The 13,308-nt window shown below is 45.1% G+C and overlaps 1 protein-coding gene across 5 annotated transcripts in view; it reads right to left on the reverse strand.

Annotated features, from left to right (window-relative positions):
• PPP2R5C (protein phosphatase 2 regulatory subunit B'gamma) overlaps positions 1-13,308 on the reverse strand; it is a 2,766,797-nt gene that overhangs the window by 2,405,510 nt on the left and 347,979 nt on the right. The gene's annotated exons all lie outside the window — the stretch shown is intronic.

Genomic DNA, 13,308 nt, shown 5'->3' on the forward strand with positions numbered 1-13,308 from the left:
CTGAACACTACCTTAGGCATAAATGTTGGGTTTGTCCTTGGAGAAACCCTGTCCGGATGGAAGATAATAAAAGGTTCCACAGCCATTAAAGCCTGTAACTCTGAGACTTTTCTTGCTGAAGTTATTGCTAGGAGCACAGCTGTTTTCCATGATAAGAATTTTATCTCAGCTGTATTGGCTGGTTCGAAAGGAGGCAGTGTGAGTTTTTCCAAGACAAAATTGAGGTCCCATGCAGGTATTGGTGCTCTCCTTGGAGGTCTTATGTTTTTGCCCCCCCTGAGGAAAGTACAGTTTTGTACCTACCATAAATGTAGATGTTCGAAGATCCACATTGCTGCAGTCCTTACTTATGGGTAGTCCGCTGTCCTCGGTCGGCCCGAATACCAAAGTATTAGGCTGACGTCGGTCATGGGCGCCTAGATCTGACATCAGAGCGTCAGGGTATAAAGGCGCATGACCGACGTCATATCCTCAGTCTTTTCTTGCCCCAGATGTCAGAAGACTAAACCAGAAAGGCCACAGCCAAAAACAGAATACCTCCAAGAAAACATGCCCAACAACAACCATCACCTAAAGCATAGCACCATGTCAAACCACAGTGGGGAAGGAGGGAGGGTAAATTGGACTGCAGCAATGTGGATCTTCGAACATCTACATTTATGGTAGGTACAAAACTGTACTATGTTCTTCATCTCACATTGCTGCAGTCCTTACTTATGGGTAGAATCCCAAAGCAACGGGATAGGGAGGATGGTAAAAAAATCATAAAGCATTAGGGGCCGCTAAAATGCCCTGTAAAATTGCAGTGGCAAATCCAGCCCTAGACTTAGAATAAAGAGGAAGGTGGTAATGCTTAGAAAAGGTATGCACTGAACTCCAAGTAGCTGCCTCCAAAATGTCTTTTGTAGCTACCCCCCTTAGAAAGGCCGTAGAAGTAGCAGTAGCCCTAGTGGAATGAGGCCTGATTCCAGCAGGAATCTCCTTACCATGATGGGAATAACAGAAAGAAATACAAAACCCAATCCATTTAGAAATAGTTTGTTTTGAAACAGGTTTACCCTGTGAACTCAAAGCAAAAGAAACAAACAACTGCTGAGACTGTCTGAACTCCTTGGTTCTGCTCAAATAATAACGCAACTGCCTGTGAATATCCAAAGTATGCAAAATTTTCTCCCCTCTATTTTGGGGGTTTGCATAAAAAGTAGGCAAATGAATAGCTTGATTTAAGGCCACACTAGAAACCACCTTAGGCATAAAGGAAGGATTAGTACGCAAAGATACCCTATCCTTATGAAAAATCAAGAAAGGCTCCACTGCCATGAGGGCCTGTAATTCAGAAACCCGTCTTGCAGAGGTAATGGCCAACAAAAAAGCAGTTTTCCATGACAAATACTTTAAGTCGGCAGTAGCTGCAGGCTCAAAAGGTTGTAGAGCAAGTTTTTCCAACACAAAATTGAGATCCCAAGCAGGAGTAGGAGCTCTCCGTGGGGGTCTTATATTCTTTGCCCCTCTAAGAAATTGCTTAAACCAAGGATGAGAGAATAAAGGAGGGTCACAATCATAGTGAGCAGAAATGGCTGCAGCATGGACCTTTATCGAGGAGAAAGACAAACCCTTGTCCAATAATTCAGTAAGATATTGAAGAGCAACACTTAATTCAGGTTTGGAGACATCAAAGTCCTTCCCTTTGCTCCAAATAAAAAATCTCCTCCATTTATCAGCGTAAACTTTCCTGGTACTAGGCCTCCTGGCCTCCAAAATAACATTCAAAACTTGTTGTGGAAGCTGAGACCCTCCAGAATCTAAAACAGAATATGCCAGGCTGTTAGATGCAGAGACTGAATCTTGACATTGAGGAAGTGACTGTCCTCTTGTGACAGAAGGTGCGGAATCAAAGGCAGAGGCCATGGAGGTTCTCGTACTAAACTCCTCAGTAGTGGGTACCAGTGTTGTCGAGGCCAATCCGGTGCTATCAAAATCATGGTTGGCTTGTCTTGTCTGACTTTCAAAAGTACTTTGGGAAGAAGAGGCAGAGGTGGAAAGGCATATACATGCAGATTGTTCCAACTGAATGATAGAGCGTCCACCTTCCAAGCTGTGTGATGAAACATTTTTGTGCAAAACTTTGGCAACTGGTAATTTAGTGGAGAAGCGAACAGATCTATGTCTGGAGTTCCCCATAAAGTACAGTTTTGTACCTACCATAAATGTAGATGTTCGAAGATCCACATTGCTGCAGTCCTTACACTTGGGTAGTCCGCTGTCCTCGGTCGGCCCGAATATCAAAGTATAAGGCTGACGTCGGTCAGGGCGCATTTGACTGACATCAGGACGTCAGGGTACAAATGCGCATGACCGGACGTGATATCCTGAGTCTTTTCTTGCCCGAGATGTCAGAAGACCCTAAAAATAAAGGTCAAAACCAAAAGACAGCAAACAACCAACCAACCACCCTTGCACTAACTATATGTACAAAATATATACAATATACACAATATGTACAACCCAACCCACACAACCACCTCTAACTACAGAGGGGAAGGAGGGAGGGTAAACTGGACTGCAGCAATGTGGATCTTCGAACATCTACATTTATGGTAGGTACAAAACTGTACTATGTTCTTCATCTCACATTGCTGCAGTCCTTACACTTGGGTAGAATCCCAAAGCAGAGGTAAGGGAGTATGGCTAACTACAAGGAAGCAGGAGCTGCCAAAATGCCCTGCAAAACAGCAGTGGCAAAACCAGCCCTGGACTTAGAGTAAAGTGGCAGGTGATAATGCCTAGAGAAAGTATGCACAGAACTCCAAGTAGCTGCCTCCAAAATATCCTTGGTTGCCACTCACCTCAAAAAAGCTGTTGAAGTGGCAGTAGCTCTAGTGGAATGAGGCCTAATCCCAGCTGGAATCTCCTTGCCATGATGGGAATAACAGAAAGCAATGCAAAACCCAATCCACTTAGAAATAGTTTGTTTTGACACAGGCTTGCCCTGAGAACTCAAAGCAAAAGAAACAAACAACTGCTGAGACTGCCTGAACCCTTTAGTTCTGTCCAAATAATAACGCAACTGCCTGTGAACATCTAAAGTGTGCAAAATCTTTTCCCCTTTATTTTGGGGATTTGCATAAAAGTAGGCAAATGAATAGTTTGGTTTAAAGCCACACTAGAAACCACCTTAGGCATAAAGGAAGGATTAGTGCGTAATGATACCCTATCCTTATGGAAAATCAAGAAAGGCTCAACCGCCATAAGGGCCTGTAATTCAGAAACCCTTCTTGCAGAGGTAATGGCCAACAAAAAGCAGTCTTCCATGATAAATATTTCAACTCAGCAGTAGCTGCAGGCTCAAAAGGTTGTAGAGTGAGTTTCTCCAACACAAAATTGAGATCCCAAGCAGGAGCAGGAGCTTTGGGGGTCTTATATTCTTTGCCCCTCTAAGAAATTGCTTGAACAAAGGATGAGAAAACAATGGTGGGTCACAATCATAGTGAGCCGAAATTGCTGCAGCATGAACCTTAATAGAAGAGAAAGACAAACCTTTGTCCAGTAACTCAGTAAGATATTGAAGAGCCACACTCAAATTAGGCCCAGAAACATCAAAATCTTTTGCTGCACTCCAAAATAAAAATCTCTTCCATTTATCTGCGTACACTTTCCTTGTACTAGGCCTCCTAGCTTCCAAAATAACATTCAAAACTTGCTGAGGAAGTGGAGGCCCACTATGGTTCAAAACAGAATATGCCAGGCTGTCAGGTGCAGAGAGTGAAGCTTGACATTGAGCAAATGGCTGTCCTCCTGTGACAACAGGTGCGGAATCGAAGGCAAAGGCCATGGAGGCTTCTGTACTAGACTTCTCAGTAATGGGTACCAGTGCTGTCGAGGCCAATCTGGAGCTATTAAAATCATCCTTGGCTTGTCCTGTCTGACCTTTAGAAGTACCTTTGGGAGGAGAGGCAGAGGTGGAAAGGCATACACATGAAGACTGCTCCAATTGAAAGAAAGAGCATCCACTCTCCAAGCTGTGGGATGATACCTTTTTGTGCAAAACTTTGGCAGCTGATGGTTTAGTGGAGAAGCGAACAGATCTATGTCTGGAGTTCCCCATGACACTGTCAATTTCTGAAATACATGAGGATCCAATTTCCACTCGTGGGGATCCATAATTCGTCTGCTCAACACATCTGCTAAGGAGTTCTGTGCTCCTGGCAGAAACCTTGCCTGAAGATTGAGCTGTAAACTGAGAGCAGTCTCCCACAAAATCATTGCTTGCATGCATAGAGGATAAGAATGCGTTCCCCCTTGCTTGTTGATGTACCACATGACAGTTGTGTTGTCTGTTAGAATCAACACCTGTCCTGGAAGAAGTAATTCCTTGAAAGCTATTAATGCAAACTGGACTGCTAACATCTCCTTCATGTTGATATGTAGATGTTGCAGTCTGACAGGCCACTTGTTTTGTATCCACTTTCCATTTAGATGAGCTCCCCAAGCTTTGCCTGAGGCATCTGTCGTTAAAATTTGACTCGCCTCTGGCCGGGTCACAGAGAGTCCCTTGTTTAGGTGACATTCCTGAGCCCACCACAAAAATTCCTTTTGAATGCAAGGTATTATTTGAATGACAGTGTCCAGATCCTGGCAGTGCTGTGTCCATACATTTTTGAGATACCATTGTAGCTTCCTCATATGCAGTTTGGCATTGGGAAGCACCAGAATACAAGATGCCATGAACCCTAAGGCTTGAAGGACTGTCCTTGCAGTCAGCCCGGACTGATGAGATAGTTGATGAAAGTAAAGGGACAGACTCTTTTGTTTGTCCGGGGTTAAAAAGGCCATCTGGGATGCTGTATTCAGTCTCACACCCAGAAAGCACATGTCTTGAGAGGGTACTAGACTGGACTTTATTTCGTTCACAGAATACCCTAGGCATCTTAGCACTGCTATCACATATTCCAAATGATGAAGAAGCTCTTCCCTTCCTTGAGCCAGAATTAGGCAGTCGTCCAAATAAGGATAGATCTGTATTCCTTTTAGTCTGAAGAAAGCTATCACTGGAGCCAGAACTTTCGTGAACACTCTGGGCGCAGTAGATAAGCCAAAGGGCAATGCAGAGAACTGATAGTGAGAAGTCCCAGCTCGAAAACGCAGATACTTTCTGCAACTTAGTCTGATAGGAACATGAAGGTAAGCCTCCTTGAGATCCAAAGTTACCATCCAATGATCTTTGCCCAGCAGAGGTAAAAGCTGCTGCAACGTCAACATTTTGAACTTGGGAATGTCCAGATAAGTGTTGAGGATAGATAAATCCAAAATTGGTCTCCACGTGTTCCCCTTCTTTGGTACTAGGAACAGGCGAGAATAAAATCCTAGGCCCACTTCTGGCAGAGGGACCGGCTGTATGGCCCCTAGTTGGAGCAACAGAGAAACTTGTTTGTGAGCCTCTATTCTTTGTTGAGGAGGAACGTCTGGCATGCCTTTGAAAGGAGGCAAGGTATGGAAATAAAACCTGTAGCCGTGGTGTATGATATCCAATACCCATCTGTCCTGGGTAATTAAACTCCAATTTTCTTTGAAAAGTGCCAATCTTCCTCCCAAAGGTGCTGCCAGCAGAGCAGGCTCTGGCAGCTGAAAAGGTAGGTCATTGGGTCTGCTTACGAAGGACTGACCCCTGCCCTCACCGAAGCCTGTGCAGGAGAACTCCTGTTCTAGGCCTGAAAGAGCCCTGAGCTCTGCCCTTACCACGTCTAGATCTACCCCTAGACTGGGAATCATAAGAAGGATCGTCCACCCTCTAGTAGGCCAATTTCTACTAAACTTTGGCGGCTGGACCTGCAACAAATGTTTAACAGTCTGCATAGACTTAGCCTTGTCTTCCACTTTCTTTAAAACTGTCTCAACAGGAGGACCAAACAACACGTCAGATTGTAAAGGAGCATCTAAAATCCTTGTTTTAACATGTTCAGACAAATTCTGATCCCTCAGCCAGGCATGCCTGCGAAGAACTGACCCAGTGGCAGCCACCCTAGACGAGGCCTGTACAGCATCAAAACCACATTGCAAAGAATGCTTACCCACCTGTTCAGAAACATGCACTAAATCTTGCAACTCTTTACAATCAATACCTACTGCCAGAGCATCAACCTTAGACTTCAATTGTGAAAGGAGATAGTTTTGGTATTTCAACATGTGAAACTGGCAATTCAGAGCCCTCATAGCAAGAGTGGAAGAAGTATAGACTTTCTTTCCCCATCTATCCAAGGCCCTAGCCACCTTGTCTGCAGGAACTGGATTTTTAACAACAGAAGCCTTAACACCTTTAGGCCCCTGGCTAACAGTTTCTGGGTCTGCCCTAGGACTCTTAAAAAGATACTTATAGGTTCATAGGTTCATAGGTTCATACTAGGCTATCTGCCCAAGGGCATTTATAAGCCTAGCCCATAGTTATGTGGCTTTCGCCACCCCTTTAGTTTGAATAAAAACTATGCCTATCATTTTGCTGTGCCTCTGTCAAGCAGTGACGCTGAAGTAATCCCTGGGGTATATCTGCAATCTCCCATCCATTGGTCAAGATTCCTCTTGAACAAGACCAGAGAGGTGCTCTGCCTCACATGTAGGCGGATTTTGTTCCACAGCATAGGGAGTCTCTGGGTGATGAATCTGTCCCTCCAGCACATTCTATTTATAACCGTGTCAAGGTTTAAGTCTCCGCCTTGTGGTTCTGAGGATCTAGATTTTTGAGGTGAAGCATATTCATCAAATCTGGGTTTGACATGGCCTTATAGGTCAGGCACAGGTCACCTCTGAGCAAGCGGTATGATACTGAATAGAGCTGGAGTTCTTTCAGTCGGGCAGCATAAGACATATTTTGAGACCCTTTATCCTTTTGGTGAGGAACTTTGGGCCTTTCAAGCTGCAGCAGGTGTCTGGTCAGATACATTCGAACGGGCATTGTACTCAATCATAGGTCTAATAAGTGATGAGTACAGGGGACGATGACCTCCCTTGATCTAGATGTGAATCCTTCATGATCAGGTGGGTGATATAGAAGGTTTTCCTAACTACTTTAGCAACATGAGTGTCAAACGAAGGCTACTGTCAACCTGGGTCCCCAGATCTCTGATGACTTTTTCTGTGCTCAGTGGATTGCCACCTATATGGTAGCTAGGGTAGCCTTGTTTTTCCCAAAGGGTATGACTATGCATTTTTGGCTTAACTTCAGGCCATGGCTCTGGCACCAGTTATCCATTTCTGTGAGGCCCTTCTGGAGGATATCTGTGTCAGATGTGTTTCGACTATGGCGCAGTTTGCAGTCATCTGCAAACTTTGTCAGCCATAACCCTCCTGTGTTTGCTTGTACTTCAGAAAAGTAGATGCCGAACAAGAGTGGACCCAGGACTGAGCCCTGTGGGACACCACTTGTGACAGGCTTTGAGTCTGACATGGCTCCAGCAACTCTGACCCTGTGGGTTCTGTCACTTAGCCAGTTTGCAACCCATCTTGTGATGTATGGGTTTACATTCAAGCTGATGAGTTTTTCGATGATACCTGAGTGGGGTATTGTGTCAAGGCCTTTGCCAGGTCGAGGTAGGCTGTATGGACTGCCTTTCCTCATCAATGGCCTTGGTGACTGTCTCGAAAAAGTCAACCAAGTTTAAGAGGCAGGATCTGCCTTTGACAAAGCCAAACTGAGTTGGATCCAAAGTCTGCAAGTTCCCTATGTCTTTATTTATGAGTTCCATTATGATCCTCTCCATGGCTTTGCAGATAAGGCTTGTCAAGCTAATGGGCGGTAATTTCCAGGGTCTGTGGAGGCACCGCCTTATGAAGTGGGACCACAGTGCGCCACTCCTTGAGTATGTATCCTGAGGTGAGGCTAAGATTAAACAGCTGTCCTAACTGTGGGTTTAATTCCTCATTGAGTTCATGAAGCACACAGCGGGACACCATCCGGTCCCATGGATGCTGTGTTTTTGCCTTAGTGAGGCAGTTCTCACCTGGGCGTTGGAGATGTTTGGGGGCTACAATCCTCTGGAATAGATATCTCTCCTTTTGGGGAGGGAGAAGTTTGCACTGAACCTGTCAGCCAGTATGTTGGCAATGTGTGTAGGTTCAGTAATTTTCACATCATTTTGAACTAATTCTGAGCATATCTGGGAGTTTCCTCCTAGGTTTCTAACATAGCTAAAGAAGGCCTTATGATTCTCTTTAGAGTCCTTGGCGATTTTTCTCTCAAAATTTGCCTTGGATGATTTTATGAGAGCTCTTAGTTTTTACTTATAATGATCAAAGGTGTCTTACCTTTCAAGGATTTTGCTCTATCTTGTAGTAGCTTCCTCCTTTTGTTGTAGAGCTTGTTTATGGCTGGGGTCCACCAGACTGGAAGGCTGCCTTTGGTACAGAGAGTCTTAGTTTTGTTTGGGATTGCCTGATCCATGCAGTCCTGTAGGTGCTGGTAGAAGGCATTTGTAAGTGATTCAGCGGTTTGAGTAATGTTTACCACTGGCTCAGGGGTAAAGGAGACCACACTAGTTTTAGAAGTGTGAAATCGGCTTTGAGAAGTTTTTCACTGTGGTCTTTTGTTTCAGGTGGGGCGGATGAGGACCTCCAGAGATTAGTTTATGATCTGATCTCACCAGTGGGGTATACTTCGTGTTGAACATTTTGATCCCATGTTCGTGATGATGAGATCAAGTATGTTTTCTCCTCTTGTGGGGATGGTGACTAGTTGTTCCATGGCATTTGAGTTTATGAACTCCAGGAATCTTTTATGAGCTTCAGGCACCCTGTAATACCTATCCGGCTTAACAGGAGCAGGAGGCAAAGAATCAGGATTAAGAGAAGCCTCTGTAAAAACATCTTCCACTACATCCAAAACAGGAGGTATAGCCAAAGGCCTATGCTGGGGTAAAAACAGAAATTCCCTAAGCCTTTTCCTGGAATCAGAGAAGTCCTGACCTTCCCACTTAAAATGCTCCCTCATGGAATGAAGAGTTTCTGAAAAAGAAAAATCTTCAGGGGGAGTAGCAGAAGGAGTAGAATCATCCACATCAGAATCAGAATAAGGAGAGTACTCCTGCAAGTCTTCAGCCGAAGACTCTGAAACATCTGAAGCCTGCTCAAAACCCCCAGCTCAGGCTCCACCCTAGGTCTCTTATCAGGAGGGGCATAGAACCCTAATCAAAGTAATCAAATCTTCAGCCATTTTAAGCATATGCTTCTTGGGCACAGTACCTGAAGAGCTAGGGTAACACCAACTGAAGCTAAACCTGGCCTGCCCCTGGGAGAAGCCTTTGAAAGAGAAGGAGAGGCCTAGCCACCTTAGGAAGGGAGGGAGTATAGTAACCTGAGAAGCCCCTCAGCCTGACTTGTCTCCTGAGAGGCCACATCTTGCAATAATAAGGTCTCACCCTGGGAACACAGAAACCTCCGGTGGAGCCACCCGGCTCCACCGACACCTCTAAAGAACCGCGTCCGGTACAGGCGGTTCTTCTAGCCTAGGTTTAACTGCCTTGTCCTTGCGCTTCTTGAAGAAGCGGGCCGGAGCATCCGACGGCATTTCATAGTTGCACCGCTTCCCAAAGACTAACCTTGCACAATCCAACCTTCTCTTTATAGTGCGTTTATTAAATCTAGCACAAGAGCGACAGCCAACAACGTCATGCTCAGGCCCTAAGCAAGGAATACATAAAGTATGATAATCTCTATGCGGTATCTGTTTCCCACAAGAAATGCAATTATTGACTTTTTCTGACATCCGTAAATGACTGAGGCAAGAAAAACTAAAATATTCCCAACGGGTACTTAGCCAACTTTGAACTCGGTCTGAAACTTCTAAATCGAAAAATCTCAGAACGCCAACCGGCACTTGCAATGCTGCTTCTGCATCGGACCATGCGGCAAAAAAGACTGAGGATATGACGTCGGTCATGCGCATTTGTACCCTGACGTCCTGATGTCAGTCAAATGCGCCCTGACCGACGTCAGCCTTATACTTTGATATTCGGGCCGACCGAGGACAGCGGACTACCCAAGTGTAAGGACTGCAGCAATGTGAGATGAAGAACATCACTGTCAACCTTTGAAATACATGAGGATCCAATTTCCACTCGTGAGGATCCACTATTTGTCTGCTCAACACATCTGCTAAGGAGTTCTGTGCTCCTGGTAGAAACCTTGCCTGAAGAGTGAGGTGTAGATTGAGAGCAGTTTCCCACAGAATCATCGCTTGCCTGCAAAGAGGGTAAGAATGGGTTCCCCCTTGCTTGTTGATGTACCACATGACCGTAGTGTTGTCTGTTTGAATCAACACCTGCCCTGGGTGAAGTAAATCTTTGAAAGCCATCAATGCAAACTGGACTGCTAACATTTCCTTCAAGTTGATATGCAAATGTTGGAGTTTGACAGGCCACGTGTTTTGCACCCATTTTCCATTGAGGTGTGCTCCCCAAGCCTTGTCCGAGGCATCTGTCGTTAGAATCTGACTCGCCTCTGGCCGGGTCACAGAGTCCCTTGTTTAGGTGACATTCCTGAGCCCACCACAAAAACTCCTTCTGAATGCAAGGTATTATCCGAATGACAGTGTCTAGATCTTGGCAGTGCTGTGTCCATACATTTTTGAGATACCATTGAAGCTTCCTCATATGCAGTTTGGCATTGGGAAGCACCAGAATACAAGATGCCATGAACCCCAAGGCTTGAAGGACTGTCCTTGCAGTCAGCCTGGACCGTAGAGACATTTGATGGAAATAAAGAGAACGGCTTCTTTGTTTGTCCGGGGTCAAAAAAGCCATCTGGGAAGCTGTATTCAGTCTCACACCCAGAAAGCACATGTCCTGAGAGGGTACTAGACTGGACTTTGTTTCGTTCACAGAATACCCTAGGCATCTTAACACTGCCATCACATACTGTAGATAATGAAGAAGTTCATCCTTTTCTTGTGCAATAATCAGGCAATCGTCCAAATAAGGATAAATCTGTATTCCTCTTAGTCTGAGAAAGGCTATCACTGGAGCCAGAACCTTTGTGAACACTCTGGGCGCAGTAGATAAGCCAAAGGGCAACGCAGAGAACTGATAATGTAAATTTCCATCTCGAAAATGCAGGTACCTCCTGCAACTGGGCCTGATAGGAACATGAAGGTAAGCCTCTTTGAGATCCAGAGTAACCATCCAATGATCTTTTCCCAACAGAGGTAAAAGTTGTTGTAAAGTCAGCATCTTGAACTTTGGAATATCCAGGTAAGTGTTGAGGATAGATAAATCCAAAATTGGTCTCCACATGTTCCCTTTCTTTGGAACTAAAAACAGGCGAGAATAAAATCCTAGGCCCACTTCTGACAGAGGAACTGGCTGTATAGCTCCTATTTGAAGAAGTAAAGAAATTTGTCTGTGAGCCTCTATCCTTTGCCGAGGAGGGACGTCTGGCATGCCTGTGAAAGGAGGCATGGTATGGAAATAAAACTTGTAACCTCGGTTTATAACGTCCAATACCCATTTGTCCTGGGTGACTAAATGCCAATTTTGCTTGAAAAGAGCCAACTTTCCTCCCAAAGGCGCCGCCAGGCAAGAAGAATCTGGCAGCTGAAAATGCAGGTCATTGGGCCTGTTTACGAAAGGACTGGCCCCTGCCCTCACCAGCAGATTGAGCAGGCGAACTCCATTGTCTCGGCCTGAAGGTATTCTGAGCTCTGCCCCTACCACGCCTAGATCTACCCCTAGGCTGAGAATCAGAAGAAGGGTACGTCCACCCCTTAGTAGGCCAATTTCTACTAAACTTTGGAGGTTGTACCTGCAAAAAATCTTTAACAGTCTGCATAGATTTAGCCTCGTCTTCCATTTTCTTTAAGACAGACTCCACAGGAGGACCAAACAAAACTTCAGACTGTAAAGGGGCATCCAGAATTCTAGACTTAACATGCTCAGACAAATTCTGATCCTTAAGCCAGGCGTGCCTACGAATAACTGAACCAGTGGCAGCCACCCTAGAAGAAGCCTGTAAAGCATCAAAACCACATTGCAGAGTGCTTACCCACCTGTTCAGAAACATGCTCTAAATTCTGCAATTCTTTACACTCTATGCCCTCTGCCAAAGCATCCACTTTAGATCTTAGCTGAGAAAAAAGGAAATTCTGATACTTCAACATATGAAACTGGCAGTTCAAAGCTCTCATTGCTAAGGTAGAAGAGGTATACACCTTCTTACCCCATCTATCCAAAGCTCTAGCTTCCTTATCCAGAGGAACCGGATTCTTAACAGAGGCTCTAACACCCTTAGACCCCTGACTAATAGTTTCTGGGTCCGCCCTAGGACTCTTATACAAATATTTATGAGCCTCAGGCACCCTGTAATACCTGTCCGGTTTAACTGGGGCAGGAGGCACAGAATCTGGATTAAGGGAGGCTTCCGAGAAAACATCTGAAACAACATCCAAAACCGGGGGTATAGCTAAGGGTCTATGATGTGGTAAAAACAAGAACTCTCTAAGTCTCTTCCGTGAATCAGAGTAATCCTGTCCTTCCCACTTAAAATGCTCCCTCATGGAATGCAAAGTTTCTGAAAATGAAAAATCCTCTGGAGGAGAAGCAGAAGGAGTGGAATCCTCTGCATCAGAATCAGAATAAGGCGGGTAATCTTGAATGTCTTCAGCAGAAGGACTCTGAATCATCTGAGGCCTGCTCCAAACTTTCCAACTCTGGCTCCATCCTGGGCCTCTTATCAGGAGGGGGCATAGAACCCCTAATTAAAGTAATCAAATCCTCTGCCATTTTAAGCATGTTCTTTTTAGGCACAGACCCTGAAGAACCAGAACTGACACCAGAGGAAGACAAAACAGACCTGCCCTTAGAAGAAGCCTTAGAAACAGTAGCAGAAGGCCTAAGTACCTTAGGCATAGAAGGAAGAATAGAAGCCTGACAGGCCCCTTCAGCCTGACCTGCCTCCTGGGAGGCCACATCTTGTAAAATCAAAGTTTCCCCCTGGGACTCAACAGAATCTGCAGCCGGATCCACCTGTTCAGCTGTAGCTTCTAAAGGTCCGGCGTCCGAAATGGACGAATCATCCTGCCTAGGCGCTTCTTAGTAGAAGCGGGCGTCGGAACATCCGACGGCATATTATAATTACACCTCTTGCCAAAGACTAACCTAGCGCAATCTAACCTCCGTTTTATAGTGCGCTTATTAAACCTAGCACAAAACCGACACCACTACGGTGCTCCGGTCCCAAACAAGGAATACAAAGCGAGTGGTAATCCCTATGCGGTATCTGTTTCCCACAAGAAATACAATTATTCACTTTTTCTGACATCCGGTAAGA

Source organism: Protopterus annectens, chromosome 6.part0 (assembly GCF_019279795.1).
Source record: "Protopterus annectens isolate FY-2018-M chromosome 6.part0, PAN1.0, whole genome shotgun sequence".
Taxonomy (NCBI): Eukaryota; Metazoa; Chordata; order Ceratodontiformes; family Protopteridae; genus Protopterus; species Protopterus annectens.